At 41.3% G+C, this 22296-nt stretch overlaps 1 pseudogene; it reads right to left on the bottom strand.

The window, feature by feature from the left end:
- Positions 1–17343: 17343 nt before the first annotated feature.
- LOC145009420 (vacuolar protein sorting-associated protein 60.1-like) lies at positions 17344–18153 on the bottom strand (annotated as a pseudogene).
- Between the last annotated feature and the right edge of the window lie 4143 nt (positions 18154–22296).

Below are 22296 nucleotides of genomic sequence, written 5' to 3'. Positions count from 1 at the left end.
TTTGTTGACACCAAGGGTTGATCATAGATCCCTAGTCGGCAGGCAAGGTCCACCACCGAGCATTGACGATACTCACCCCAAGACAAAAAGTAAAGCTTGCCGGGTGATACACATCCACTCCCCCGGTAAAAGATACCGCGGAGAAAAACTCCAAGCAAAGCTCTAAATAGACCGGCTCTTGTATGCGGAAGACCCGGCTCCACCCATCGCAGATCATTGTCTCGCCTTCATGTTGGAACTCCTTTAAAAGGTAAGGAGCTAATTCTTCTTCATATCTAACACTTTGCAGCCACTCCCAATCAATTTTGTTCGGCACATACACCTCCTTCTTCTTAATGTCGGAGAGCTTCTTCTTCCACTTCCTCATTGTTGAAGCGGATTCAATTTGCGGGAAGTTTACCCATGGAAACTCCCCTTGGCTACCACTTGAAGATTGTCCCCTTCTGAACATGATTTATGCAAAACATATAAACAAACCCAGAAAACACAGAATATAATTAAAAACTGGATTGCATCTGTAAATCGACTGGACTCGTCGAGTCCATGCCCGACTCGGCGAGTCGCGCAACCTGCACGAGTCGGTCGACGGGTCTCATAAAATTGGACCATTAAACCTGTAAATTCTTTCAAGGGTTTTGTCTCAACACTTAGTATTGATGTATTAAGGCCAAAAGAAGCATTCAAAACAACTTAATTCATGAGAAATCAAAACCCTAGAAATTTAGAACTTCTCAAAAACGGGTTTTTCATGCAATTTCTACCTTGGATTGCCTTATAATCATGCTCTTAACATAAAATAGGAAGAAATTTGATACCTTTTTGGATTGTGCTTGAGAATTTTGGAAGAACTTGAAGAACTTGATGAATGCTTGAGAGAGAAATTGCAAAAAGCGGCCCGTCCACGAGTGTAGATGTGAAACTGATTCTTTAGGGTTAAAACCCTACTTACCCAATGTAAAATTAATTTTGAAATTATTTTTTTTCTGTAAATAAGACCGACTCGTCGAGTCGTGGTCAGACTCGGCGAGTCTGGTCGCGAAGTCAAATGCTTTTCTGAAATCCATGTAGACTCGTCGAGTCGTGGTCAGGCTCGGCGAGTCATTTAAAAATTTGTATAATTTTCAAAATTTTCTGTTTATTATGAATCATTTCACCCCACACTTAGGCTATGCACACTCTCAAGTAGACATGCCCGATGATTTGGAAGATTAAGATTAAAAAAACGAAGGGAAAATAAAAAGAAAACTAAAAAGTAAAAGAAAGCAAACTCTATATAACGGGTTGCCTCCCGCCAAGCGCTTCTTTTTGAGGAGTCATGAGCTAGAATCCTTCCCATCTACGTTTTGTCATCTTCGAGCATCGGGAACGCACGCCTAACTTTTTGTGATTTGTACTTGGTCTTGTAAGCGTGGATCTTTTTCTTGTAAGCCCTTTTTAATTCATCTCTTTTTCTTTTCATTGCTTCATCTTCAACTGCTTGGGCTTCCCTTTTCCTCTTTTTCTTCTTCACCCCCTTCTTTTTCACCGTCTCTTGAACCTCCTTTTCTTTAAATTTAATAACTTCACATTCCATGACGGTCCGTGCTCTAGGTTTAGTAGTGAATTGGTGATCAGCTTCCTCCTTCCTTTCCTTTATTCCTGCATCCTTTCCCGTGCTTAACCCTTCCTCGAATTTGACCGTATCAAGACATGCAACATTGGCGTATTGAACTCTCCTTTCCTTTCCCTTTTCTGTTGTTTGTTCTTCTAAAGACTCCCGTATCTTATTGAAATCCAAGGTATGTGAAGAACTAGTAACACGCAGATCTAAGTCGGACAAGTGTTTGCCCAAATCGACTGGACTCGTCGAGTCCACTAGAGTGACTCGGCGAGTCGGTACGAATTCCCTAGAATCTTGGGTTTCTTCTGAGTGGGCTCCTTCCAGTAGCTTTTCCAATTCTTCCAAGTCCTTGTTAACATCTCCTTCTTCTTCAGAGTGTATCACAAACTTACTTGGATCTTCCTTCATCAAATGTGCAAGCTCTTTTTCTAATATCTCATCATCCAATTGGATCATTGAGACTTCTTCAATTTTTTTCTCTTCTTGCTTGAATTCTAGAATAGCTTTAAACTTCACAGCCTCATCACCCACTCTCAATGTCAATGTAGACTCACTTATATCAATTAAGGCACACGCGGTGTTTAAGAAGGATCTTCCCAAAATAATTGGAATTTCGGGGTCTTCTTCCATATCAACAACCACGAAGTCTACTGGAAATATAAACTTGTCAACTTTTATAAGGAGATCTTCACAAACGCCTTTTGGATAGATTATTGTCTTTTCCGCCAAATGGATCTTCATATGCACCGGTTTTGGTTCTGGTAGATTCATCTTCTTATAGAATGACAAAGGCATCATATTGATGCTTGCCCCCGAGTTAGCCAATGCTCGTGTGAAGATCTCATTACCAAATTGGCACGGAATCACCATATTGCCGGGATCACCCTTCTTTTTAGGTAGTTCACTCATCAAGACTTCTGCAACTTCAGCCAAATCCTTCCTAGCAGCAAAAAGGCCCTTAAGCAAGTTGAAGTATTTAGGCGTTTGAAGTATTGTTTCCACGAATGGCACATTAACTTGTAGAGCGTTAACATGATTCATGAAGGTTCTGTATGCTTCAAATTTTTCTGCAGGCATGGCTTTGGTTGGGTATGGCAGTGGAGGCTTATAAGGTTTCAAAGAATTGATGGGTTTCTCTTTTTCGCATGGACTCGTCGAGTCCACGGGAGTGACTCGGCGAGTCGGTTCGGGTTTAGCTGGCTCCGGTTCTTCTACCTTGTCTACCTTCTTCATGGAGATCCTTTGTGCTTCTGTGCATTTTTCTTCACTTCTGGAAGTTATTGCGCTCACGTTCTCATTTCTTGGATTGGGCTCGGTGTCGCTCGGAAGTTGGCCCGGTCTTCTTTCGTTCACTTGATGTGCAAGTTGTCCCAGCTGTTTCTCAATGTTGAGAATGGAAGCTTGCTGATTCCTCAACATGTTTCTGGTTTCTTGCATTGCCACATCATGATCATTATGTCTTTTCTCGGACGCGGTTATGAATCTTGTAAGTATATCTTCTAAATTCTCCTTCTTTTCCGTCACCGGCTCTTCCTTTTGATAATATCCCCTCTCCCTCTGTTTGTATTTCTCCTCCTTAGCCTTTTTGTACTCTTCGTATGGGAGCCATTCCTTCTTGGGTTTCCTCCAGTCTTCATCGTATCTATCACCACTGGAATAGAATACTTGAGCCTTTTTATTTCCATTCTCGTCTCGATCACAATCCTTGGTAAGATGGGGGGTCACCATAATTTTCGCATCCAACTCTAATAGCATGGATCGTTTGATCCATTTTCGTCATTCTTCGGTCTAGGCTATCGAGTTTAGCTATTACCGCCGCCATGCCATCGTTCACCAAGTTTACAGCTCCACGACTCACTTCATTCCTTGGGTTGTGGTATTCTCTAGAGTGCCTGGAGAATTCTTCAATTAACTCCTTTATTTCCGGAGGTGGCTTTCGGGTGAGCGGGCCTTGTGAATCGAGTAGTTGCCTTGTGGTGACATTGACTCCATCATAAAAGATAGAGACCTCTTGTTGGCTATTAAGATCATGGTGGGGGAAATTTCTAAGTAGGCTCTTGTATCTTTCCCAAGCTTCATAAAGAGATTCTCCGGGTTGTTGCTCGAAGTTGGCAATGGCTTTCTTTAGCTTGGCTATCTTGGAAGGTGGGCAAAAATGATCTATGAACTCTTCTTTCATCTTGGCCCAAGTGGTAACCGATTCGGGAGGGAGTGATTTCAACCAATCCTTTGCAGCTCCTTTAAATGTGACAGGAAGCATGCGTAGTAGCTGGATCTCGCGGGGCACATTGGGTACATTGAAGTAATCCGCCACATCATTTACTTCATCCAAGTGCTTATAGGCGTCTTCATGATCTCTCCCGTGAAAAGGTATCTCCTTGAGTTGAGCGAGAATATGGCCCTTTAGTTCAAACGTAGCGGTAGCGGGAATTGCGGGTTGCACAAGTCCCGGGCCGGTGTCATCACGCATCCTTTTCTTCCACTCCCCCATAGGGATTTCGTCAATATTAGCCATAGCGGTGGCTAAATCGTCTTCAAACTCGGATGTGTGCTCGGTTTCTTCCTCGGTCTCGTAGTCGGTGTCTTTTGGGATCGGGTCTTCGGTTGTCAACGATGCACTGGATGCTCCTGATTTGCTGCTCCTTTTCTTGCTAAAAACGGATTTGAGGTTTTTGAGTGGTGAGTTCTTTGAAGAAGCAGTTTCTCCAACGGTTTTGCCCTTGTTTCTTCTTAATGCGGTTTCCGGATCTTCAAGAGGGGGAACTAGAGGCGTAGCAGATCCTCGGGTCATGAACCAACTGCAAACAAAATAAAAAAAACAAAACAAAACGCGTAAAAAAGAACAAAAATTTAAATCTGATTCAGCGTTGTACTCGCCGAGTTGGGGCGAATGCACTCGGCGAGTTCAAGTCAAAATCAGCGTTTTTTTTTACACCTAAAAACTTAAACAAAAATTAAACATAAATTAACTTTGTGTAAGATAAATCTTACACAAAGGATCGATTGAATTAGAATTTTAATGCTAATTTTAGAACCGTTCCCCGGCAACGGTGCCAAAAACTTGATGTGTGTAAAACTCACTTAGTTTTAATCCTACTTTAATTATCAAATAACACACAAAAGGCAGTGAACCTATCAATTGTGGTATAGCTAAATAAGCAGGGTATCGAACACAGGGAACGACAAATTAAATTAAAAACTAATTCTATCTAAGTTGATTAAGCAAATAGGGGTTTTTCTCTAGTTTTACAAGGCTAGAAACTTACTAACTATAACTAATTAAAGACTAGAAAATGACAATTTAACTAGATTCAATAATGGGAAAGGAACTTCTGTTTAGTTCAACTCGGTTAACTTTATGGTTGATTTCAAGGTAATAGTGCAATGGATTAATTCTTTCGTTGGTTACCGATTCAAGTCATTAGGTTTATGTTCACTACCCTAATCCTTAGCAAATAAACTAATTCAAACAGTGGCCAATTGCTTAATTTAATTATATTTACTAGATTACTTATTCGGGTTAAGTTAGACTTGCAATAGCTAATTAATTTATTATTCTTAATTAACCTCTTGTTTGATGGTCATCTTACAAGCTTGCACATGAATTTACTCGATCTCCTTATTAATCCTAGTTTCATATTCATTAATTCTAGACATATGATATAGTGGTCACATATCATATGAGGTTGATAATCAATAGATGTTCATGCTAATCAATTATCTTCCTATTAACAGAAAATCAATTATTATTCATACACAAGGTTCTTTAGCAAGCTAAAATAACAAAAATTCACCAACTTGGAATTAATCCTACCAATCAATCAAACCATATCGTCAACTTTGTATTCCCAAACAGAAGTCTAAAGAATTTAGTTCATAACTAAGGTAAATAACAGTAAACAAATAAGTTCAAGTTGCTTAATCATGTTGACAAAACAAAAGAAATAAGTAGAATGATGAAATTATGCCTTAATTACTCCCGGAATTGGATTCTAGCTTCCTTGGTCGACTTCTAGGGTTCTTCTGGCTTCTTATTCGCAGCTAAGCACTTCTGAAACTTCCCAGAAATCCCCCTTCTCGATTTGTGGAGTTATCTTTAAATATGCGTTCCGACTCGTCGAGTCATATGGTGACTCGACGAGTCCCTCTCACATTCTCCGTATTGCGATAACTATCTTGACTTCCGAATCATTATCCTTCTGATTCCGCGACCGGACTCGTCGAGTCCATGCCCGACTCGGCGAGTAGAAGCCTGTTTTTAGGTGTTTTCCTTCTTCATTCCACTCTTGAGCTCCTAACCGCTTCTCTTGCTTCCTTTCGCTTCCGAGCTTCATCTTTGGACTGAAAAACATAATTTAACACTTTTAAGTACCTTTTGTCCATAATATGCAACAATTTAGCTAATATATGAATAAAAAACTATACTTAATACACACTAAATATGCACATATCAGAGTCCATACTTGATCATTACTATACAGTCGATTTAAATGGGTCTTAACACATCAAAACCATAGATTTGGCCTCCTAATGTCCATTTTACACGTAAATTTCGAAGCTTGGTTCACATTCAAGGGGTCTTTGGGTCAAAAAGCCATAAAAGATGTTCTACCAAGTGCATGGGGCTCTCATGGCCATAGAATTGGAACCTTTATGCCATGAGACCCCTCCAATGACCCAGATCTGAAGTCAAAACTCCATATAATCCTTCACAAATCCGAAAATAGCATAGAAATCCCTAAAGATACTCTAAATCCAAGCCCAAAGGATGAATAAACACATGGAAGACCAAGTTAGGGGCATTTTACCTTTAATTAGCTGGAAATGGAACAAAATCTCTGGATCTCCAAGCCCTAACTCGAACTCTCAAGCTTCCTTTATCTTTTCAAGCTTCACAATCCACCAAAATGGCCTTAGGACACTCACACAAGGCCAGGGTTTCGAGATAATGCTTTCTGGGAGTACTAGGGGTTGTGGAGGCTGAGATAAGTTGTTTAAATAGGGAAAAAACCCTCAAAATTATGGTTTCACCCAAACAGCACCTACTCATCGAGTCAGTCTCGAATAGGTCATTTAAACTTCCCGCGTATCTCGACTCTACTCGAGGAGTTGGGCCACCAACTCGTCGAGTCCTAGAGAAAAACATAAGAAATACTTGAAAGGAAGCATACCAGGGATCGGGGGTTACAAATCTCCCCCACTCATTTTAGACTTCGTCCTCGAAGTCTGCTGCTAGGTCCTGAAAAAGATCGGGGTATTGCTCCCTCATCTCATCCTCTGACTCCGAGGTCCATTCCGAGCCCTTGTGGTGTTGCGATTGCACCTTTACCAGCTCCACTCTCTTGTTCCTCAGATCCCTTTATTTCCTGTCAATGATTGCCACTGGCTGCTAAATGTCATTCAGGCTGTCATCAACCTGAATCTCCTCTATAGGCACCACTTCCGATTCGTCCACCAAGCATTTCCGCAACTGGGAGACATGAAAGGTGCTATGAATCTGATTGAGTTCAGCTGGCAGATCCAGCCTATATGCCACCTTGCCCACCCAGGCTATAACCCTGAAGGGTCTAATATACCTAGGGCCCAGCTTTCCCCGCTTCTTGAATCGAATGACACCCTTCCAAGAAGACACTTTCAGGAGTACCATATCCCTGACCTGGAACTTCATATCCGATCGACGCTTGTCAGCATAACTTTTCTGCCGACTCTAAGCAGTCTGAAACCTGCTTCGCACCTATTGGATCGTCTCCGTAGTCTTTAGTACCACTTCGGTACTCCCCATAACCCTATGACCAACCTCACCCCAATATATTGGGGTCCTGCACTTCCTCCCATACAACATCTCGAAAGGAGGACAAGCGATACTCGTGTGATAGCTATTATTGTAGGATAACTCTGCGAGAGGAATGTAAGTATCCCAACTACCTCCGAAGTCTAAAACACACGTTCGCATCATATCCTCCAAAGTATGGATGGTCCGCTCGTTCTGACCATCCGTCTATGGGTGAAAGGCGATGCTAAAATGCAGACGAGTACCCAGCTCGTCATGAAACTTCTTCCAAAACCTGGAAGTGAACCGCACATCCCTATCGGAAATCACTAAAACTGACACCCTGTGTCGTGCCACTACCTCTCTGATATAGATGTCGGCCAACTTTTTGGTCGAAATGCTCTCCTAAATCGGAATAAAATGGGCGCTTTTGGTCAATCGATCAAAGACGACCCAAATCGAATCCACTCCTCGCGTGGTCCTGGGAAGCTTTGTGATTAAATCAAAAGTAATATCCTCCCATTTCCACCGCCGAATGTCCAACGATTGGACCTTGCTGTGAGGTCTCTGGTGCTCAGCCTTGACCTTCCTGCAGGTCATGCAACTCTCCACAAACCAAGCTACATCCCTCTTCATACAGGGCCACCAATAATCAAGATGAAGATCCTTGTATATCTTCATCACCCCGGGATGGATAGAAAACCTGGATCTGTGCGCCTCCTCCATCAATATCTGGTGCACACCCCCATGATATGAGACCCCCACCCTACGGTGAAGAGTCAATAATCCCCGAATATCATAATCAAAGGAGGAAACCTGACCCACAATTCGCTCACTCTTCTGTTGTTCCTCCTTCTTGGCCTCATGTTGGGCCTCTCGAATCTGCTCCAACAACGGAGTCACAACTTTCATCCTCATATAGACGTCCCTGATCGGTGCTGCCTTGCGGCTAAGCACGTCGGCCATGACATTGGCCTTCCCGGGGTGATAGAGGATCTCACAATCATAGTCCTTTGCCACATCAAGCCACCAACGCTGCCTCATATTCAGATTTGGTTGGTCCATGAGATACCTCAGGCTCTTGTGGTCTGTGTAAATAGTACAACGAACCCCATAGAGGTAATGATGCCAAATCTTGATGGTGAAAACAATAGCCCCCAGCTCTAAATCATGTGTCAGGTAATTCGCCTCGTGAGGCTTCAACTGCCTCGAGGCGTAAATGATAACATGCCCTCTCTGCATCAATACCGCACCCAAACCCGAGATGGATTCATCACAATATACTACAAAATCCTCCGTGCTCTCTAGCAAAGCTAAGATTGGCGCCTCGCACAATCTCTGTCTCAACGTCTCAAATGTTGCCAGTTGCTCAGGCCCCCAGCAAAAGACCACAACTTTCCTCGTCAACCGGTCAGGGGCATGGCTATCCTGGAGAAATCCTGAATGAATCTCCGATAGTAGCCCGCCAGTCCTAGAAAGCTCTGAATCTCAGATGGAGACCTCGGAACATCCCATCTCATCACGACCTCCACCTTGGACCGGTCAACTGAAATCCCGTTCTGGTTGACAAGATGCCCAAGAAACTACACCTCGTGTAATCAGAACTCACACTTGGAGAACTTGGCATACAAGCTCACCCTCCTCAATGTATCCATAACCTCCCGTAAGTGCTCCTCATGCTACTATCGCGTCTTGGAATAAACCAAGATGTCGTCAATGAAAACTATCATAGACCGATCCAACATCGGCCTGCACACGCGGTTCATGAGATCCATGAATGCGGCAGGAGCGTTGGTGAGCCCGAAAGGCGTCACCACAAACTTATAGTGACCATAACACGTCCGAAAAGCAGTCTTCTGAATGCAAATCAATCTTGGAGAACAAAGATGCTCCCTGTAGCTGGTCAAAGAGGTCATCAATCCTCGGGGGTGGGTAACGGTTCTTCACCGTTACCTTATTCAGCTCCCTGTAATCTATACACATCCGATGCGACCTGTCCTTCTTCTTCACAAATAAAATCGGGGCTCCCCAGGGTAAACTGCTCGGTCTAATGAATCCTTTGTCTAACAGCTCCTACAGCTGTATAGACAACTCTTGCATCTCAGGAGGAGCCAACCGATACGGTGCCTTGGCCAAAAGAGCTGCACTAGGGACTAGGTCGATCCTGAACTCTACCTGTCTCTCCGGAAGTATCCCAAGCAACTCCTCAGGGAATACATCTGCGAACTCTCGCACTACTGGCACATCGCCCACAATCGCCTTTCCCGCCTCCCGGGTATCCATGACATAGGCGACATATCCTACGCAACCCCGCTGAAGGTAACGCCTGGCTCTTACTTCTGAACGTAAAGTTGGCCCTCACTGTGGCCTCTCGCCCTTAACCACTAGTTATCCCCCACTCGGGATCCTGATCCGTACCAACTGATGTGTGCAGTCAATCACCGCCCCACTGGGGCTTATCCAATCCATACCAATAATAACCTTTCCCCCCCCCCCCCCACAAGAGTGTGAGAACCAAGTCTACCAGATAACGCTCCTCGAACAACCTCAAAACACAATCTTGGTAGACCTATGATGCTCGCACTGATCGATCGTCCGCAATCTCGACTTCTAGAGGGCAATCTGTGACATCCCCAATTTCACGGCCAGAAAAGACTGATTTGTTTATGCTTTGTTTTTAAAATCAGAGTAATCTTTTACAGAAAACAGTTGCGGAATTTGTTCCCAAAACAAAATATGATAAGAATTTATCAAAGCATTTCTTTAAAGAAATGTATTTTCATTATATAACAAAATCTTGGAATGTCATGTTCAATACAGACCAAAAGCATAAATAGAACAAAATAGACCTTACAACAGTTATTCATAACTACTTGCCTATAATCCAAAATCTCTCATTATGTCAGCCAACTTATGCTCTCGTGCCATAACCTGTAATACAAAGAAAACTGAGTGGGTCAGGCTTGTGAGCCTGGTGAGCATATAAGGTTTTTAATCCCACAATGTTATATCATATATATATATATATATATATATATATATATATATATATATGTGTGTGTGTGTATCTATATATATATATATATAATAGAACTCACAAACTGATATAATTTCACCATATAAAAGCAACTCTTATCCCACCCCATCGATCCTCACAACGACATGATCTAAACTCTCGTATCTAAAACCTTCCTATTTACCTTATCCCTACTCACGGATCTGAAACTAGTCTCTTCACTTGATCCATATTTATGGAATCTAAAACTAATCTCTCCACCTGATCCATACTCCTATATCTAAAACTAATCTCTTCACCTGATCCATACTCCTGGATCTAAACTAATCTCTTCACCTGATCCATACTCCCGAATCTAAAACTAATCTTTTCACCTGATCCATACTCCCGCATCTAAAACTAATCTCTTCACCATATCCATACTCCCAGATCTAAAACTAATCTCTTCACCTGATCCATACTCCCAGATCTAAAATTGTGCCCAATCCATACTCCCGGAGTAGGGACATTTAACTTAGGCTTAATCCATACTCCCGGACTAATAACAAGTTTTTCTCTTTACCTGATCCAGACTCACGGATCTAAAACTAACCTCTTGATCTCATTATCCAACTCATCTTTTATCACACACCAACTATCTCATCTACCCATATTCTACCCAACATATTTGTAGATATAAAATACATATAGAATTTAACTCATTTAAAACTATATAAAACATCCATTCCGCACTCATCTTAAATAAACAATAATATATAAACACATAGCACGTATTTCATAGCAAATACTTCATATTTATGTGTTAGAAGAGAGTAACTACATACTCACCCAAAATATATACTTAAGACATTAAAACAATACTTGTATTAAAATCGTGTTTATGAAAGGGACTATATACTCACTTGATAAGATGATTATCGGACAACACTACGGCTCTTCAAGTAGAAATTCTTCGGTGAAACCGAGATATCTTCACACACCGGACTTCTCGCGGGCAGAGCTTCGGCTCGGAAAATCTTTTATTCTCGGGATCTTTGGAGCGTCGGGGCTCACTTCGGGTCTCGAGACGATATAGGGGCTTCGGGGGTACTTCAAGAGGGCTAGAGAGGGTATCGGGAGTGAGAGAGTAAGGGAAATAGCAACCATGGCCGGCTGCCCTTCGATTTCTATTTATAGGGCCATTTTTCTGGATTCACATCGTGAATTTCAAATATTCACGTTGTGAGTTCAGTAGTCATCCGGCGCATCATCACAACTTGCATCTGTTAGGCTCCAGAAGTCATTAATATTGAGTTCACGTTGTGAACACTGTATTCATGTCGTGAACTCTGACACAACTTTGGAGTTCGCGCCCCAAACTTCAGAAATTTATAACTTTCGCATATGAGCTTCGTTTTCGACATTATTTATATCCACGTGTAGGTGAGATTATTCTCTACAACTCTTGTTTAGACTCCGTTGGCTAATTTTGAATTTATTTTTAATATATTAATAATATATTATTTTTAGTAGGCCTGGAAAGGAAAACTCTGTTAGAAATTCATAACTCCTTCATCTGACGTCCGTTTTCAACTGTCTTTTCACCGTTGCACTACTATCAACGAGATCTTCGATTCTCGTTTACATTGTTTCGACTAGAACTCACTCGATCTCAAAGTCGAACTTCGGGTTGCATACTGCTAAGCTGAAACTTAGAAAAATCATAACTTCCTCATACGAAGTCAGATTTGGACGTTCTTTTTATGCACGCTCTCAGTTTAACGTATTCTATGACTTTCATTTAGACTGCTAAGGCTAAATATCGCTCTATCGTAAATTCACAGTTTACGTGGCCTTGTGTCGTGTCGGTTCTATCGCGAAACTTCGACGGGTCATAAGTTCTTCGTTATAACTCGGATTTCAACGTCCTTTATATGTACGGAATCCTTGTAACATATACTACAACTTAGTTAATACTAATACTCCTAAATAATCTTCTATCAAAAATCAATTTTTGATGTTCATTGTCTCTAAATTGACTAGCCCTGATCTACGAGAATTACGCAATCCAACATGTCCGAGGACTCGAGAAACTTCTTGCTAAGCGCAAGAGAGACAAATGATCGGGTAGCACCCGAATCAAACAACACATGAATTGGGATACAGTACGATCCTAAACAGAACATACATATCACATATCAAAATCACAGTGACATAACATAAAAGATTAGAGAGAAGAAATCATACCCGTCACTACATCGGGTGCAGCGCGTGCCTCCTCGGCTGTCAATTGAAACACTCGGCTCTACACCACTGGAGCCTCTGCCTTGACCTTCCGACCATCCTCAACTCGTGCTGTCGCTGGAGTCGGCACCAACACTGGCGCTGCTGCTGGTACTGCTGACAATCAAGGGCAGTTGGCCTTCTTATGGCCCCTCTGATTGCAATGGAAGCAAATCAGGTCTGACTTCTGAACTGTGGGGGCAGGGGAAGTACAATCCCTGCCAAAGTGTCGCATCTTGCCGCACTTATAACAGCCCGACGATCCTGCCCTACAAGCTCCCTCATGCGGCCTACCACATTTCCTGCAACAGCTCTGGCCCGGCTGGCCCTTCGACCTAACGTTGGATCCCTTGGATTTCTTCCCCGAAACCCCTGTAACCTTCTCAGTCTCCACCTTCCTCTTCCTAAGGTGCTCCAAATCAATATCCCTCTCCCGCACCCTAGCAATCATGGACTCCATGGTCGAGCAGGCTAAATAGGTGACGTGCTCCCGAATGTAAGCCTTCAACATGTCATGGTAGCGGGTCTTCTGCATCTCCTTATCCCCAATATACTGAGGTACCAACAAGGCCCTCTGTCTGAACTTGTCGGCGATCTCCGCCACTGAATCTGTAGTCTGTCTCATATCCAGAAACTCTATGGCCAGCTGCTGAAGCTCCATAGCTGGCGCAAAATCCTCCCTGAACCTAGTCACAAAGTCTGACCAAGTCATAGCCTCCACGGCTGGGGCTCCGAGTGAGTCACCGACTGACTCCCACCAATTCCTATCTCTGTCCCTCAAACAACCAGCATTAAAGTGGACCTTCGACCCCTCCGGGCAGAAGCTCGTCAATTGCACAGACTTGATGTCCGTGATCCATCTCCTAGTTGCAATGGGGTCCATCTCCCCATGAAATTCTGGTGCACCACTCCCTCGAAAGTCCTTAAAGGACAGTGTGCACATACCCGACTAGCTAGACGCCAAGTCACTCCTGAATGCTCGGAGGCGATCCTCCATCAGCTCAATAATCCCTTCCTTGATTGACCCGAAAATAACCAGGGTCGCCTCAAAGATACCCCTCGTGATCTCAGACGCGATGAACTTGCGTAGCCCGTCATCGACCTGCTCGGACCCTGCACCCTATCCCGATCCTGATCCTGATCCAGATCCAGATCCTGAACCTCCTGCTCCATGTCGTGTGACCACCATACTGGAAATAAAGCACGTAAATGTGAGGATCATACATACTTTCAAGAGGTCTCACACACTCCCCAAGTTTCCTGGTTCCGTCTTGGCCCTCCTTGACTCGAGTATGGATCCTCTACTTTCAGTAGTACGGGCCCATACTTCCTTCCACATCCATCCGTACTTTCCTCAAGGATTGCCTTAACTTCACCAAGTCCCTTAACCATTATCCCTCTCCGACTGATCTCATCCTAGGCTTTCCTAGGGCACCCTCCGACCTACTCTCCGCCATCAGCTGCACTAGGGGTCCCTAGCACCTTTCCCTAACTAGCACGCGAATATTGTTACATATTCGCTTACTAGTTAGTTAAAGTTAGCCAGAACCCCTATAGCACAAAGCAAGCAGGATTCGTGCATTGAGTAACCAAATCGAGCATAACCTAATCAGGCTATCTCACTGCTAACTAACAGCTTTAACATACGGCTCAATGAGCTCCTATAGCAGGCACACAAGCCATCCTTCCTAGATCCTTAGCCCTATTCTAGCATGCAGTTCTCATAAACACATAACAGGCATACAGGCATCCTACTAGATCCTAAGCCCTAATCTAGCATGCATCTCTCATAATCATATCATATAACATAGCAAGTATGGGTATCTTGGGGAAAACTTACTTAAGCTCGGCTGATCGCACGCATCACACACCTCGTTCTTTCTCAAAACTCTTTAATTTAGATTTAAAAAACAATTTCCTTGTAAAAATCTTTCAATCCCTCGGTTTGAGTTTAGACACCCCCTAGGGTGTGTCCGAATCCTTCAAACCAAGGCTCTAATACCAACTTGTAACATCCTAAATTTCGAGGCCAAAAATTTCATTTTTAATTAAGAGATCCATAACGTAATTCACCAAACATTGCCAATGTCATAAAAATTTATAAATAAAACATAACAACGTGTATGAAGACCATGTCATCAAAGTAATGAAAATCATAGTACAATCTGAGCAACTGCAAGCGGCACTACTAGAAAAACAGCCTTTCACGACACGCAATCAATGACACGTGCTGATAGAGGACGGGCATTTGTGCGTGCCCTAAAAATTGATGTTAGTTTTCCAAAATATGAAGCATAGAGGGCACGCATTCCTGCGTGCCCTTAAATTAGTGTCTAATAAAAATAAAAATAAAAGCACGGAGGGCACCTTAAATAAAATGTGCGCCGTCTAACCATGTCGTTTTATAAATTTTAATGAAACTCGCGTTGCATCTCTTATGGGGGGAAATGAAATCAAAAAAATTAAAAACCCCGCTTTGTTTCCACCGACTGAAAACCCTAGCTCGTCCCTGTTGAAAACCCGCTTTCTTTCTTTCTTCTCTCTTGATTCTCAAACATCCACCGCTTCACTTCTCCACAATGTGCTCAAAGTAGCCGCTCAAGTACCCGACAGTGGTCCATGTGTCACATACATCGGTGAAGGCGGTTCCGACAATTTCGTCAAAATGGTCCACAACAGAATCGAGTATGGTGACATGTAGCTGATTTCCGAAGCATATGACATGCTGAATCCATTGGGAAACTCTTGAACGAGGAACTACACAAAGTGTTCTCGGAATGGAATCTGGGGGATCTTCAAAGCTTCTTGATTGAAATCACCGCAGACATCTTCGAAATCAAGGACGACAAGGGAGACGAATATCTAGTCGACAAAGTGTTGGATAAAACAGGCATGGAAGAGACTGGAAAATGGACCGTCCAACAAGCGGCGGATCTATCAATCGTTGCCCCCACAATCGCGGTGTCTCTGGATTCGTGATTCCTGAGCAGATTAAAAGAGGAACGTGTTGAAGCTGCTAAGATCTTTAAATACAGTGGGTTCGGTGATATTCTGGGCACTCAAAATGTGGATACACAATAAACTGGTTCTTTCACGCCCTCAACAAACATTCTATCGGGTTCGTAATTCCTTTCCAAATCTTGGGTGTTAATCTTTAAATCTTAATCTTTAATTCGGAATTATGAAATTGAAATTGTGCATATTCTTTTTATGCACGGACATAACTACTTCGAAATTGACCTAGATATACATCAATTCAGCTACATCTCACGGAAAGCACTTGATGCATTCCAGGGACGATTGAAACATGGGATTCTTGGCATTGGTTTAACGATTCAGGTAAATTGGGTTTCTGGTTTTTGAATATGGAATTGGATTTTGTGTTGTGATTCATAAACTGAATATATGTATTTGATTGGATTCTCAATTTTTAGGCATGTCATCCTGAAGAACTACCCGAGCAAGTTTTATGCTGTGTTAGGCTTAACAAGATCGACTTTTCTGATCATGGTCAAATCCCAAAAAATTTAATACCAAATAGTGATTAATGCTACAGAAAAATGAGAATGGTTGTGGAGTATTTTGAATTGAGTAGGAAAGGTGCAGCCCTCATGGATATATTAGCAAAAATGCCAAAGTTCCCTGAACGTGAGGTATATTTAGTTTAGGGTTTTAATTGATCTATTGGTTTAATAGTTGACCACATCTTAGATAATTGATGTTGACTTTGATTATCTATTTGAAGTTCTCATTGATTAAGAAAGCAGAAGACACTGAAGTTGATACGGCAGAGCTAAGCTGATACTGCAGAGCTAAGTCCTCATTAATACTCCACAACTTAGTATGGTTAAAATCCCCACTGTTGACCATAATTCTGTGAATGTCTTGGAAAAGGACTATCATACCCTTTCTGTAGGTAGGAAGCTAATCATTTTGCAGATCTTATGTTATGGTGCCCTGGATTCTACAGAACCAAGGGCAGAAATAGACAATCGTGAAGAATTTGAAGTGGGACCAGATCCTGATGCAGTTATTGCATTCACTGAACCTATAAAAGACACACCTATAAAAATACAAGGTCTCCCTCCTAAAACCCCTTTACCCAAAGATCAAGAACCTGTAAAAGATATTCCTATTTCTAGTATTTAAAACCAGAACCTCTACTCATTCTGCCAGGATCACGCATAACGTAGTAACACAAAACCAAAAAAGTTATCTTTTTATGATTTTCCCAAAATACCCTTTAATTAATTAACTAATTAATGATGTTAAATTCGGAAGCTAACCTTGCAGAAAGGGATATTACCACAGATGATGCTTAAGCATGCTGCTCAACTAGGTAAAACTTTTTTGAATCAATAGTGTTAAAAATCGTATACCCAATTCTTTTTTTTTCATTTCTAATGCTAGATGTATGAGAAACAGAAGAGTTCACTGTTTTAGCAATTTGGGTATCTGAAATTCTTGAAGTTTGTTGTGATTTCAATCTAGATTCTTGTAATGAGGTCATCTAATTTATTCTTTCATGTTTTTCTTCTCTTCTATCTGTTCTTGAAGTATCTAAATGCACTTCTTGTTTTTCATTTCTAATGTTAGATTGCATATGTGAAACATAAGAGTTCTCAATTTTAGCAATTTGGGTATCTGAAATTCTTGAAATTTGTTGTGATTTTACTCTAGATTCTTGTAATGAGGTCATCTGATTGATGGTTTCACTGGCACTGCATGTCCACTTGGAGCTAAAGGCATATTAAGTTCTGCATCCAGATCGGGTTCATTATCAGGTTGAATATATGAAGGTACCCCTTCACCTTCAGTTTCTTGACCCATGTCTGCCTCCAAAGCATCAAGTTCTTAAACATTTCCATGAAGTGAAGTTAACATTTAAAAAAATAAAAATAATAATAATGAATTTGTGCTTACCACCCATGAGATCATCTTCATCAATATCATCTGGCACACTAAACTTCTACCAAGAGAGTCTTGTATCTCACTGCTTATATCCATCATGTCCATCATTTCATCTTGCAAATTCTAAACATAAAAACAAGATTAAATGATCTGTAATTACAAAGTATCAAAAGAAAGATATTCATAATATTTATACTAACATCAATGTCTTGTATCTTCACAGTTTTCATCATTCCTTTCAGCTCTTTGTTTGATCCCGTTTGTAGCAAATGCTTGATAATTGTGGCACATACTGTTTGCTGAGCATCTTTAATACCTTCTGAAGCGAATGAAAATTGATCCAGGTTAAATTTTTGATTGTACAACATGTCACGTTGTCCTTCATACCTGCTCAAGTATAACTTACTTTCATTATCAACTCTACAGTAGATCCAAAAATTCGAGGAGGTTATCTTGCCTTCACTTCTCAGGTAGGTTTTTTAATTCATACCCATGTTCAAAATACAAAAATATGTGATCCTTTTTTATTAAACATTTAAAATGCTATAAAGTTTATATGTTATTGTGTTGAAGGACTCGCCTAGTGTACTTCATTTGAAAAAATTATCAGATGTTGTCTGTAGGTAAGAAAAATTCTTCATTTCCTTCTTTCTTATTATTCAAATTTTACAGTGTATGATTTTATGATTTGGATTGCAATGAAAAATATTAGATATGGAGATGCTCAAATCTCTGCCACCAGATTCACCTGAGCAACAGGAGTACATAACAGCCATCCAAAATGAGGATGGATACAACTGGGGGTAATTCTAATTCATGCTCTTTAATTCTTGATTCTAAAATTTTATTTGTTCTAAAAATTATAAATTTACTCTTTTCTTTCAACAAAAAGTTATAATCCTGTGTTATGGGGAGTCCCTAAAGGAAGCTATTCAACTAACCCTAATGGTTCATTTCGTATAATAGAGCCTCACCTTATTGTTCATATTAACTCTTGTTTTCAATAAAAAAAATTAAATCAAACATGGTTCTGTAACTTTTGTTCATATTAACTTTTTTTTAACTATGATTACAATATGGATGCACTATGTGGTCCTGATGGTGAACTTCTAGAGAAGGTAAGGAATTTAGAGCCTCGCCTTATTGAGCACATTAGTAATGAGCCTCGTCTTATTTAGAAGCCTTATGCTACAATTATTTTACAAGAGCAATGGCCATTTATGTAATTTTACCGGTACCTAAATCTTGTATCAAAATGCATATTGTACAATTGACAGCATCCAGAAAATTTGACGAATCTTTGGCATTGTTTAAGTTACTTGCACCAGAAGATTCAAACCTTCGAGCCTCAAAGTAGCAGTCAATTCATATCAGGTAATATTTATGGACCTGAGAAGTTTTTTGGATATGAGTGGTAAAGTTTACTTATCATCTGGTATGTCAGATGACATGGACAATTCTTCACCTTCTCATACACCAAAGAGGTTATTTCAGATGTTGTTGGACACATCCATGAAAGCAATCAATCCAAAAGATCAAACAAGGTAACAATTTAACATTATTTAGAGTGAAGAGTATTAAAAGTTTTGATATATTTTTTTTAATTTTCAGGGGAGAGTCAACATGCCCCTTGACTCAGGTGCTAGAGAGATGGCATCAATATTAGAGATATGGGATCTCTGGGAATCTTCAAAATGAAATGGTATGTTACTCTTTGATAATGTCAACATCATTCATCAATTATGTTGTCGGGTGAGTAGACTGCATATAATGATGTTCGAACTTTTATAAAGATTCATGAATCATATTTGAAGTTTCTTTTGTTTACTCTTCATGAAGGAGGTTCTAGAAGCAATTCGTATAAGCTGTACAGGGTACCATACCAACAAGGCTTTTGCTGATTTTGTTAAGCAATTTGGTCTTCTAGTTCCCAAAGTTTTAAGATCAAAGTAAGTAAAATTGATTTAAATCCTAATGGATTTGTTTACTTATCACTTGTTAAGCAATTTGATCTATATATTTCTTGCAGTTCAATCGTCGCCATCGATCCAAGTCGACCTCGATCTAGATTAAGGTCACCGTGGGTTGTTAGTTTCATAGGAATGTATAACTCATGTTAGCAATGTATTACTTTTGTTTAACATTTGAATGATCATTTGTATGATATAATAATTTGTGTAATTTATTTTATTTTTTATATATGAGATTTTATTTTATATTATGAGACATTAAATGTGTCATGTAATTTGAAAATTAGTAAATTTACGTAAATCTATAAATAACTTTTTTTAAAAAAAATAAAAGTTACGATACGCAAATATGTGTGTCATCTTCATTTATGACATGACCTTTCTTGACAGCTGCTTACGCATTGCGTGTCATAAATGTGCGTCGTCTCTAGACGACGCGCAAAAACGTGTCATCTCTCGTTATGACAGGGCCTTCCTTGGAGCGCATTTGCGCGTCGTCTGAGCGTTTTACGACGCGCAATGAGCGTCGTAAAAGGCTGTTTTTCTAGTAGTGTGGAAACCATATGCGTGTGTGTTTGTGATGCGCTGCTACACCGCCGACTCTTTCCCCTTAGACGAAGAGGTACCTGAAACCAAAACTAAAATTGTAAGCACGAAGCTTAATGAGTTCCCCCATCATACCGCATACCATACAATCACATATCATGCATACTGCCGGGCAATTCTGGGGTGCCCGACCTACCCATGTTAAGCCATTCTGGGGTGCTGACCTACCCATGTCGGGCCGTTCTGGGGTGCTGACCCACCCATGTCGGGCCGTTCTGGGGTACCGACTACCCTTCGGTACCGGCAACGGGGACTATTTCACCCCTACCTCTATCATACAAAAACAAATATAATCATACGGTCAGGCATATCTGGGGTACTGACCTACCCTTCGGTCCTATGCTACAACCACTAACTCATATAGCACATCACATAAGCATGTCTCATAAGCATATCACATAAGCATACCAAGACAATTATCACAAAGATAATTATCTATCAATTACTCTTGTTGGTGGGCCGGCATTATGGCCTTAGACACACCCCCTACTAGAAGGTAATTCACCTCGATGTCGTGTAGCATCTGTAATGTCCTCGGTGTGAAATTCGGCTCTCCTTGACTCCTCAATCCCAACACGACAACCCTTCTAAGTTATCAATTTGTACTAACAACCCCTACAAGGGTCAACTTGAATCCAAGTCAAAGTCAAAGTCAAACCCTGGTCAAGTCAACTCTTTGGTTGACCCGACTCGCCGAGTTGGTCCGCCAACTTGCCGGTTCCCTTCATCCACATAATACTACAAACCCATCCCCACTCGTCGAGTCTAGAAAGAGCTCGACGAGTTCACCTTCAACAACACTTCAGTCAATCTTTAACCGACGCGACAAGTTCTTCCTTGAACTCGTCGAGTTCATCTTCAGCATATGAATGCGTCCAGTTTATGACTCGTCGAGTTGTATGAACAACTCGTCGAGTCCATCTTCAAAGATTGGGATATTGCCTTGTACTCGCCGAGTTTGCTCGAACACTCATTGAGTCCCATGATTTTCAGGTCCCTTATGAGCCTAAACAACTGAGGGACCTTCCACACTATCATTAGGTCCATCGACAGAAAGAATTTGGTGGTCATTACACCCCGACTCGCCGAGTCCATCCTTGATCATTACTATATAGTCGATTTAAATGGGTCTTAACACATCAAAACCATAAATATTGCCTCCTAATGTCCATTTTACACGTAAAGTTCCAAGTTTGGTGCACATGCAAGGGGTCTTTAGCTCAAAAAGCCATAAAAGATGTTCTACCAAGTGCATGGGGCTCTCATGGCCATAGAGTTGGCACCTTTATGCCATGAGACCCCTCCAATGACCAAATCTGAAGTCAAAACTCCATATAATCCTTCATAAATCCGAAAATGGCTTAGAAAGCCCTAAATATACTCTAAATCCAAGCCCTAAGGATAAATAAACACATGGAAGACCAAGACAGGGGCATTTTACCTTGAATGAGCTGGAAATGGAACAAAATCTCTGGATCTCCAAGCCCCAACTCGAACTCTCAAGCTTCCTTTATCTTTTCAAGCTTCACAATCCACCAAAATGCACCAAAATAGCCTTAGGACACTCACACAAGGCTAGGGTTTCGAGATAATACTTTCTGGGAGTAATAGGGGTTATGGAGGTTGAGATAAGTTGTTTAAATAGGGCACAAACCCTCAAATATTAGGGTTTGACCCAAACAGAACCTACTCGCCAAGTCAGTCTCCCAACTCGTCGAGTAGGTCATTTAAACTGTCCGCGCATCACGACTCCACTCGATGAGTTGGGCCACCAACTTGTCGAGTCCCAGAGAAAAACATAAGAAATACTTGAAAGGAAGCATACCAGGGATCGAGGGTTACAAAAAATTAGGGTTTTTGGTCCTAAGCACGTACGTTGTGTGTACCTCTTCGTACGCTAAGAGTACGTGCATGCCTCCGAGTTCCTTAATAGACCACTACGCCCTGCGTACACCAAGATTACACCCAACGTACAGCCTTAGCAAGCCCACTCAAATAAAGCCTAATACCACTAAGCCCACACAACCTGCATAATTAAACAATTAGATAAATGATTAAATAATTGAATAAGACCTTGGAACCATCGGGCGTTACAAAACCGATCTTACCGGAAGGAGGATGGTCGATCGTAACACTAGTACCGTGGATTGAAGCACCATCT

This window comes from Lactuca saligna, chromosome 8, assembly GCF_052625555.1.
Source record: "Lactuca saligna cultivar CGN05327 chromosome 8, ASM5262555v1, whole genome shotgun sequence".
NCBI lineage: Eukaryota > Viridiplantae > Streptophyta > Magnoliopsida > Asterales > Asteraceae > Lactuca > Lactuca saligna.
This window is presented reverse-complemented; position numbering and strand designations above follow the sequence as displayed.